This window comes from Mytilus edulis, chromosome 8 (genome assembly GCF_963676685.1).
Source record: "Mytilus edulis chromosome 8, xbMytEdul2.2, whole genome shotgun sequence".
NCBI classification, from domain to species: Eukaryota; Metazoa; Mollusca; class Bivalvia; order Mytilida; family Mytilidae; genus Mytilus; species Mytilus edulis.
Genome location: NC_092351.1, coordinates 28,440,636 through 28,452,271, shown reverse-complemented (window position 1 = coordinate 28,452,271; position 11,636 = coordinate 28,440,636).

Genomic DNA, 11,636 nt, shown 5'->3' with positions numbered 1-11,636 from the left:
CTTTTAGAAAAAGGACTAGACGTCCTTTGACCTACCCTTGATTCATATATATATATTTTATTCTGAAAAACCTATGTTGATACAATGGTATTCATCAAACTCAGATCAACTGGTGACGTTATACAAATTCTGAGTAGCAGCTGAAAGTTCTTGAATAAATAAGTTGAGAAATGTCTATCCAATATGCAGATGAAGTTGGTACATTGCTACTAAGGTGGGAGAAATTGATAGTTTCAAAATTGAAATAGATTCCGATACTGAGATGACCGTGTATGTCAAATTCGAGGTATAAGTTTAAAAATGAAATGTCGTGTCTGTTAATTCATTAATATATAATTCTTGTGGTATATTAATGAAACCCAATCAGGAAAGTTTGGCTTGTTAATGGAAATAACATCATCAATACATTCAATTATGAAATTAAAGACCTGGCTTTTCTGATCTTCTTGTTTTTGACAAGTGTTTGAAGGACTCATAAGAATATAAAAAGAGGTCGGCAAGTAAATACGCACATTTCGTTCCCATAGGAATGCCGACAATTGAAAACGTCCCTAAATTCAACAAATATGTTGTCAATAAGAAACTACAGCATTCTGATCATTTGTTCATATGTGTAGCATGTTTTATCTTTTTGTTCACTATTAACAAAATATGCAGTATGGTATCCCAAAGTTTAAATTTATAGCGTATGCTTCCATCTTTATGCTGAAAAGCATTGTGTACTATTTCTTTCGGACGATTTTTCAATTTTACATGGGGAATGGTTGTATACAGGATTTCATAGAACTAATTTCAGAAAAAGATCGAGATTTAAAACTATCCAGACGTTTTTAAGAGGTTTCTAGAATCCACAAATGGTTTATACCTCTACGCAAGTAAACAGTTTCACAGTATTTTTGAAGACTCTCTTTCACTGCGGACAGATTTTTTCAATTTAATGGACAATGCTTTAGACTAACATGCAGGGAATGCACCTGGTTTTTTTTTGGTTTTTTTTGTGAAGCTTAGGTATCCAATACAAACAAGGTAAGTCCTCTGATTTGTTATACAATGTAATGTACATTAAAGCCATGAAGGACTAATGAGTCGTCAAAATCTCACCCTTGTCAAATGGTTTGTTTTTGTATTTGCAATTACTTGAGTGCTCATGTATTCTTAATTCTTTTACAAGACACTCGTAGTAGTACGATTTACATACACAGACAATATTCTTCTGACAATGGACTTTGGTAGATCATTCACACAGTTTTTCAACTTATGAATGCGACATTTTATCAGAGACCTAATTGTTTTGACCCATGCTGATAAACAAACTCATCATAGCTACCAGGATTAAATTGTGTATTTAGGCCGAGACGCGCGTTTCGTCTACAAAAGACACATCAGTGACGCTCAAATCCAAAAAAGTTAAAATTGCCAAATAAAATACGAAGTTGAAGAGCATTGAGGACCGAAATTCAATAACAGTTTTGCTGGTTACGCAAATTACTATATTTTCAGGCAAATATATATAAAAGTAATTCAGAAATGTTCGTATTTTCATTGATATGTTACTATTTCTTTATTCAAGCGATATGGTGTCCTACATCCTCATAATCAAGCATTACATGTTTTGCTTATCTTATTCCGCTAACAATTTTATGTCCTTTTAGATGATTGCATCCCTTTTGCTATAACAACTGACAAAACAAAACATGAATTTTCATCGCGTTTTGAGTTTGTCTTAATGTTGATACTCATTAAATCAGATATTTTATATGCGTACATATTTTAATTATAGTTTTAATAGTATTCTTGTAGTATTCTTGTAAAGGAACAAGATCACAGTAATCAATATAGTATTTTTTTTCTAAATCAAGGATTTGTTTGATGATATTCAGTTTACTATTTACAAAATAAAAATAAAAACAGTTTCTGGAAAAATATTCTAATCAATATATGACAATATGACATAACGTATTGATTGATAATAGTTTAAGGCACAATACATCATGTTGTTGATATTCCGAACATTAATCTGAGCCCTCAACCACATCTGTACGTCACAAAATGACAACGTTAGAAGAATTCATGCCATCTACTTTTACAAAAATATGGTATATTGGTCAAATTGACAGATAGAATATTAAAGGTTTGAATAAGCTCATTACATTAACATCATTGCAGACTGGACTTGACAAATTTCCTACTCCTGTGATGTTATCATTGCAACCGTATGACATTGCAGTACCTAGTTCCCTAGCCATAAATTCTCTATCTTTTCGGAAATGAGTACTTAGTATAGGGCTAATGGTGTGGTGTCATTATTCTGAAAGATTTTATTTTAATATGTCTGAATTTTTCGAAAAACAAAGGATTTTCTTATCCCAGGTAAGATTACCTTGGCCGTATTTAGCACAACTTTTTGGAATTTTGGATCCTTAATACTCTTCAACTTTGTACTTGTTTGGCTTTATTAATATTTTGATATGAGCGTCACTGATGAGTCTTGTGAAGACGAAACGTGCGTCTGGCGTACTAAATTATAATCTTGGACCCTTTGATAACTATTTACACCACTGGGTCGATGCCACTGCTGGTGGACGTTTTGTCCCCGAGGGTATCACCAGCCCAGTAATCAACACTTCGGTGTTGACATGAATATCAATAACGTGGTCATTTTAATAAATTTCCTGTTACAAAACTTTTTTTAATCATGGTACCTTTGATAACTATCATTGAAATTGAGATAACTAAATTGTATTTTAAGCTTGTAGTAGGAGTAAAAAAGTCCGAGGAAAATGACATACTGTTTCTGTTCCATCTTTTTTTACAACGTCGTGAAATGTATATAAATATTGGACCTGAATCCATAGACTATATCAGCGATACATGTAAACATACTAATTGTCAAGTAAAACATTCATCTTTACAACGGTTTTGATTCATTACCGCTTCCCAACAATCTATATTACAAAATGTTTGACATGGTATAAGTATTGGTGGGAAAATATGAAGTTTATATTTAAAAAAAAAAAAAAATTCTTGTGAGAAATAAATATATTGAGCCAAAAAACATTCCAGATGAGAAAAAATAAATAAAAAAATTTGAAAGTTTAATATATTAACATAAGTTTTTTTTTTAGTTAACATAATATTTCTATCAAGGTTAAACAGACTTGAGTAGTATCTGCTTTACTTATCTATTTCTTTGTAAATATTTGTATGTTTGACTTTATTTTATTCTGAGAAAAAAAAAATGTAATCGAGATAGTCAATCTATAAAAATATCGCATGTAAATATAATTGTTTGCAGTGAGTGTGGGAAATATTATTTATTAAAATGTTTTAAAAGGAAACGTTTTTCAACAAAAGATTTCAACAATAGGTATTGTTTATCTTTCATCTTCCATCAAAATATATTTGACTTCGGATTGAACAATCTAATATAAACTAAAATGCATTTATATTAGCTGTTGTATCTGCGATTGATATCTACAGCGTACTTAATAAGTTTATTGACAGTTCAAACGAACGAACGATATGCTATATTTTGATATTAACCATATTGGCTTTGAACAAAAATCTTTGTTATATATTTCTTTAAAGTTTTTAATTTTTTGTTGCTGTCTTTTGTACATGTCTTACATGCATTGTAGTGTGACTATTGACTTTTAATGATTTCTAGTAACCTGTTTGATAAATGATCCCTTATTAAAATGCAACGAATTATGATGAAAAATTAAAAGCGGTCTTTGCATAACAGCAACAGAAAATTGGGGGGAAATAAGATGATATTCGTCTTATTTAAAGTCTGGCGTATTAAATTATGATCCTGGTTCCTTTGATAATTTGTTAAAAGAAGTGTTGCAATAATATTGTATGGTATTTACTGGATATTTCAATAATATATGGTAATCAAAAGACTGTTATGATAAGAATCAAGGTAGATAAACCTGCAACTTATGTTTTACAATGCCCTGTGACCACCAAAGACCAAGAGTTGAAACATGATCTTTCAAAATTTCTGAAAATATACGAAAATATAAAGTTATTTCATATGATACACATTAACTTGCAATAAGAGAAGTAATCATCATTAAGAATATTTAGTTATCAAATCTTTATATCTTTGAAAATACGAACTTCGGTAATAAAAAATGTAATGACGGAAAACTATAGAATTAAAAAATGAAAGATGATATTACAAGACCACTCAGTATTTTACGCATATGTACATGGACAATTTACACAATTTTGACAAAGCAAACTACACGATATCCTTTCAGACAATCAGTACAAAATACCAAAGGAAACTAAAAATTAACAACGCGAACAAACCACACAATAGGGCCGATTCAATTGTCAAAAACAAATGATATTTACCATCCAATCTATTATTGTATTATTAGAAACTTCATTTATTGCAATGACGAACTATTAGCAGCTGATCCCCTTACATAGATATACATGCATACTTTTAAAATGCCAGAGCAATTTGGTGCATTTAAATATTTTTTTTATTTTAAAATGAATTACAATAACAAATGAAGAATGAAAGGTAAGTATAATGTACACATTTGTATTCATTGTGTAAAGAACTTTCAGATATAATAAAATATGACTAAAGTACGTTCTTTAGTTAGTAATTGATATGTTTGAAGTCGGGAAAATGATACGGATAAGAAAATAAGGAAATAAGGACAGAACACTCATATAATTGACCAACTCGAATTCAAATCATACATATATCAAATTGCAGACAAGGGTTACATAATTGTTTAGCTTCAACCACTTTGTTGATAAATAGCAAAAATAACTATAACTTCAACGAAAAATCAACACAGGAAGTCCGTTCTCAAATGCATTAAAAAGAGGTGAAAGATACAAGAGGGACAATCAAACTCATTAAACGAATGGATAATAAATCTCATATTCTTAACTTAGTACCTGCATTTCCTTACTCAGAAAATGGTGGATTATACCTGGTTTATTAGCTGAGAAGTTTAAGAACACGATTTAAATTCGTTTAACTTTCATAAACATTTAAAATTTCTCAGGTGATACACTCTTAGAAGTAATGTTGTATTAAATAATGTTTTTACAGATGTAAAACCAACAACTTAAAGGGTACAAAACGATTTTACATTACACTTAATTTTTATATACTAGTATTGTGTAGTATGAATAAACAATGCAGAAAAAAAGGCTGTTTTACTCATTCCCATCTTTGGCTCATGAGCATTCGGTACTTCATACTGGAAATGTCTTTCTGTCCGAATCAAATGTAGTCACTACAAAGTTTGGTATGAATTGTTATTTGGTATTTTAACAAAATTCAAAGAGAAAAGAAACATCGATAGGCTATGATTGTTTGCCATGATGCATCAAATCGAAGGAAAAAGTAGACCACGAAGATTTAACCGAAGAATTACTAATAACACTACGACCAATCACTAGATTAACCACAGTTTACATAACCTACATCGGAAATGAAAAACATAAGAAGAAGAAAACAATACCAGCTCTACGAATATAACCCACCGTGTTGTTATCTATAGTCAAGATCTATATTTGTCACAATAGGTGATATCATAATCGAAAGATTGATGGAAGGACCAATGCTATGACATACGAGTTTTATCGAATTAATAGTGTTCCTGTTGTTCTTTTGTTTTCCTCTTGTAGTTAGTGTGTTTCCCTCGGTATTGGTTTGTAACCCGGATATGTTTTCATTCAATCGACTTTTAAGCACCGGTATACTACTGTTGCATTTATTCATCTCTGTCACAGATATTTCATAACACTTAAAACAAAGTTACCAAGTCATATGTAGGATATTTTTTATATCTACGCGGACAGTAATATGTACGTCATTGAGGTTAAAGCAGAGGTCCGCTTTCCACTTGATAGATATAAACCTTTCGAAATTATCTACATTTTTTTTTAACGTTTTGTTACTATCTTGAATACTCTTTGACACATCATTTTACTTGTAGACTGACAAGATTTATTTACAGATTTTTGGATTAAGGTTGTCAACTCCTTAAAACCACATATTCCACAAAGACATGTTGTTCCCAGTGATAGGACCATCAGCTATAACAAGATCAAGTGTATAACATTTAATTTGGGAATTTAGATAGTTTTGACCATAAGATTAAGCATTGATAGCCTCAATGTTGAGATCCTGCAACATTGCTTACAGTTATCTAGATTTTTGTCCAAAATATATTTCATAAAACTGGTGTTGCCAGGATCTATGAAGGCTAAAAGTTTTAGAAAAGTGTGCTTTCTGTTTAATTTACTTTTTCGTTTTGAATAAGAGGAGAATGATATTAAGGTACCATTTAAAATTTATAAGTTGAAATGGCATGACAATACCATGGCAAAATCCAAGCACTGTGTTTTTTGTCTTCCTTTCATTATATAGTTTTAGTTTCATTGTCATGCACCGTAATTTCAAAAAGTTCAATGACAAAATCACTACAATAATTTGTACACTTTAAAATTAAATTGTAATTGTACTGCTCCTCGGGGCGTCTTAATTGACAAATGAAAACTGTTGTTATAACTTTCTTGTGTATTGACAATAATTTGCATTTTTGGGGGAGATTTACAAAGATACTTTATATTAAAAAATCATTTTTAAACGGGTGTATTGAAAACAGTCTCTTCCGAATGCGTGATTCCGATTTCAATATCTCGACAGTAAAACTTGTGATATTATGAAATCAGTCACTTTTTTTCTTTCTAAACTGGTGAAAAAGTTTTTCAATTATAAATTGAACTAAATTGATCAATAGCTGTTATTAACTCATGGTTAGGGATAGAGTATCAACTGATATCAATGATTTGATATTCAAGAGTGGGCGGCAGTTAACAATCAAGAATGCAATTATCTGTTGTACAACAAATCACTTCGTATAATCCATAATCATATTTCATCGGGAATACCGAATAACAAGAAATTAGCCCTTACTTGAATGAGGGTGACTAAGTAAAACTGAATTATATTATATCTAGAAGAAAATTAAGAATTGAAAATATCAATATGATTGTGTCGCTATTCCTATACCGGATAGCTTGTGCATTTATACTGGCATGGTATTGCTTATTAGTTGGGGAAAAACATGCACATGTTGTTAGGTTATGGAAACAAATCCACCTTTATTACATGCAGATAAGTTCCTTTCCTTGTAGTATAGTTTTAGATTTCTGCTCTGTAGCTTTTAATTCTGTCGAATGGATATCATACATTTTTGCATTTCGAGCAACTTTTTGTGTTTATAAAATCTGACAAAAAAGTTATTTCTATTAGATTTGCCTCTAAACTAAGTGAAGCAGAAACTTTTATAAAAATAAAAACCGCTCACTGCTTTATGTTTATAAGTATTAAAATCCTAAAATTAAGAAATAATCGAAATAAGTATCAAATTTCCTATTTTCTTACCAACACAACACAGGCACTTGTCTCAGAATTTTTTTTTCCTATATACCTTAATATAACACAAGGGACTTAACTAAATTTTTTGAAAAATGACACCCAGTCCAGAATTCCCGTTATTTTTCGATTTCTCGGTTGTCAAACCTACTTAAACTTAATATGCCGTAAATCTAAATTGATTTATCTACACAATGGTATATAACACGACTATCATTGTTGTCGGGATCATTAGTAGCAGGTCTCAGAAGTCGGTCAACGGGATTTTTTTTTTGCATTCGTCTCAAACTTTGGCAACACCCAGCCCGCAGTGATTGAATTATTATAAAATTATTAAAATAAAAACTGTCAGCTTCCCTCTGACTATAAATTATTATCTTTATTGTAAATTCTTTACAGATCATGAGAAACAAACCCAAATAAGTGTTTTTTGAGGTCTGTCGAATGTGTCAAGAGTTTCTAATTTTAGAACTCAGATTTTCCCATTTTATTGACATCATTCAGACTCTCGCTGGACTTTACATAAGATTTTGAGATAACTCCAAAAGGTTTGAAAAGCGAGATATTTTGAAGTATCATGAAAAGATGTATTTAGCTAATAATGCTATTTGTTCATGGTATGTATATTTCTAATAACATTTTGATATCATTTTGAGTAGGGAAAACAACATATGTCAATCCTTATTTGAATGGTAAATTGAAATTTTTAAAATCCTAAACTTGCAGAACACCTTGTATTTTCGAAAATATTCATCAATAGTCAATTTTTGTAAAAGTTCGTCATTTGAAAAATGACCATCTGCTATACCGGAGCAGGAATGGACAGTAATCCCACCTATATTCAAGGAAGCCACTCCCGTTGTTCCTGTGACTGCGACCGTTCCCCCCCCCCCTTTTTTTAGTTCTTGTTCTATAGTACAGACCAAATGGCTCTTCCCCGTTTCATTTTGCCCCAGAAGCAAAAGGTTATGACCATTTTTTACCTCATTCAATGCTATAAGCTGTTTGACATTCATTTTGTTATGAAACACACGTGTACACAACGACACTAATGTAGAGTTATAAATTGACCAAAATTTCCCACATTTATTTTTTGCCAGACGATTGACCAATGAGAAACCAGTATAAAATTACATACGGACTGGGTGTTACCAAAGTTTGAGACGAATGCAAAAAAAATCCCGTTGACCGACTTCTGAGACCTGCTACTAATGATCCCGACAACAATGATAGTCGTGTCATATATACCATTGTGTAGATAAATCAATTTAGATTTACGGCATATTAAGTTTAAGTAGGTTTGACAACCGAGAAATCGAAAAATAACGGGAATTCTGGACTGGGTGTCATTTTTCAAAAAATTTAGTTAAGTACCTTGTGTTATATTAAGGTATATATAAAAAAAAATTCTGAGACAAGTGCCTGTGCAACACAATCATAGAAAAAAAGAAAACCAACACTCCATATATTTCAGGTGTCCGAGCGCTTATCCGGACTAAAAATCGTCCGAAATGCTCAAAGCCAAATATTTGGAAGCCAAGGATTTTCAACATTGTTAAATATTCGGCATTGGGCGTTTTGTATAAGGTGAATCTAGCGAAAGGCTTCGGATGCATGAAAAAAAAGCCTTTTGATAAATCTAGTGTAATTTTATAAATTGTTGTTTCAATGTCTGTTTCGGGACAAATAATTTCCTCAAACGATTAGCATTCTTTTGGGGTGTAAGTCGCATACATGTTCTGTTAAACTGTTATAGCATGAGTTTATGACTTAATGTGATAAAGACTTAAAAAATATCCGATGAGCCACTAAAACCAGGTTTAACCCACCATTTTCTACGGAAAATGCCCGAACCAAATCAGGAATATGACAGTTGTTTTTCGCTCATTTTGCTAGTTGACAATGTCTACCGCGTGATTGTGACAGTTTGTATGGACGTTTTGAGTTGAGTCCGGTATTTTTGTTATTCTTTATAGATAGATGATTTGAATAATACCTGCAGATATCTATAAAAAGAATTCTGTTAATATGTCTGGTGTTTTTATAGTTACTACTCAATCCAACTGAACTCAGTCTTACTATATTAAATTTCAAAGGTGAGTGTTGTCCTTGCAACTTCGATATGGAAACTATTGAAGGTAATCTTCATACTATTTATTTTTTATTCCATCGTGACAGTTATTTTTTCAATTCGTGATGGCGATGTGTCATTGACTACTTCTTTAGAGACTTCTCTCAAATTTCGATGTATGTTTTATTTCATTACTGCTAACTTTTACAAAGGGATAAATGCATATACACTAGGGTGTGGTAATTCCTTGTATATACTTTCAAGTACATTATACTGTTTAAAATGGTAACGTGATTTTCAATTTGTCTACCATCTCTTACTCCATTGGGTTAATACAATTACACAAAGGCATGATGAAAACCTAAAATAAGTGACAGGGAGTACATTAATTAGGTAATATGACCGTGTGTTATATAATTAGTTCTATATCAAATGATTAAAGAATGAAATAAAGAATTTAAATCACTTGTACTCGTTGGCTGCATTTTAGAAGAGTGCACTCATAATGATTAACAATATTTGATGTACTTTGATAATAATTTGATATAACCCTTTTCAATAATAATTAGTAAATACAAGTAAAGGTGTGTTCATTTTGCATATGACATAACAAGTTCTTACTCATTTTTAAGTCATCTATGAACATTTCAGTTCACGTGAATTTCACATGGAACGATTCACTTTATAGAACGTATACTTTTAAATAAATTTACGTGCATTTAACGTGAGTCGGTGATTCACGTGCAATTTACACTTTAATTAGATTTTTAATTCAAATCAACATGAATTAAGCTTTCACGTGAAATTTTTCACCCTGAACTGTCCTGAACGTGACATTCGTGCTTAAATAATTTCAAGTGGAAAAGATTACAGATATTTCACATGAAGAAGAATTAACGTGAACTTTCTGTGACGTTACATTATATTCACGTGAGATTTACATCAACAAAATTAAGCTGTGTGGACAGTGTTGCATACTCAATAGGTTACAGGCATTACAAAAGTATATGATGCCAAAGTTTAATGGTTTTTCATTACAAGGTATCAGGGTCATATACGATAGTTGATCCATCATGACAAGGAAATTTGAAAAGCAGAAATCTGGAAAAGTCCGACAAAAAGTAAAATTCGAAAACTACTGATCTCCGAGGAAAATTTAAAACGGGAAGTCCCTAATCAAATGGCAAAATCAAAAGCTCAAACACGTCCAATGAACGGATAACACATGTCATATTCCTGACTTGGTACAGGCATTTTACTATGTAGAAAATGGTGGATAAAACATGGTTTAAAGAGCTAAACCTCTCACTTATACGACAGTCGCATCAAATTCCATTATATTGACAACGCGTGATGAACAAAACAAACAGACACAAAAAGGTTGATGGTTTTTCTTATTAAATGCCGACTTCACATAAGCTGAGTTTCTCCTATGTCAATGTGTATTTACAAGTAACTGCTTTTGTTTTCAAAAGTCGATGTTTGCCCCCAAATAGTAGCAAAGTCTTGTTCAGGAACGATTGTTCATCATCACAATTAGTAGAGTCTAACCAAATATATGGAGTTTATTTCAAAAGGTTAAACTGCAAATTTAAGTTTGGCCATATAACGTTGATAAAAAAAAAATATATCGAGGTCCGAAGAAAATATACTCTAAACGTTTAGACGAAATCCGTGTCTGGCGCAAATATAAAGTTGCAATCCTGGTATTTATGATATAATGAGTTTATTTACTATATTACTATAGATTTATGTGATTATTGAACACAAACATTTCGGCAATATACATGAAAGTTGGCGTTTCTGTTCTAGAGAAACAGTAGTAGGCAAGTCCCGTAAATCAAAACTGGTTCAATTTATTTTCCTAGCTACAAGTATTTGTATATTGTTTTATCATGCCACCAATGTGTATCAATGAATTAAATCCAGAGTTTTGACAAATAAAATACTTTTAAAGAATAAAGAAATAAAATTGACTTGGTATCATCTGCAGATAAATTCTTTTATACTATTTCTACCAAAATATTAATGATATCTTTAGGCATTCGATGTATATGTGCAATAAGTTTAAATACGATAATGAACTTACAATGCTATAATAAGGAAATATATTTATATATAAATATTCGCAAACTAATTAGT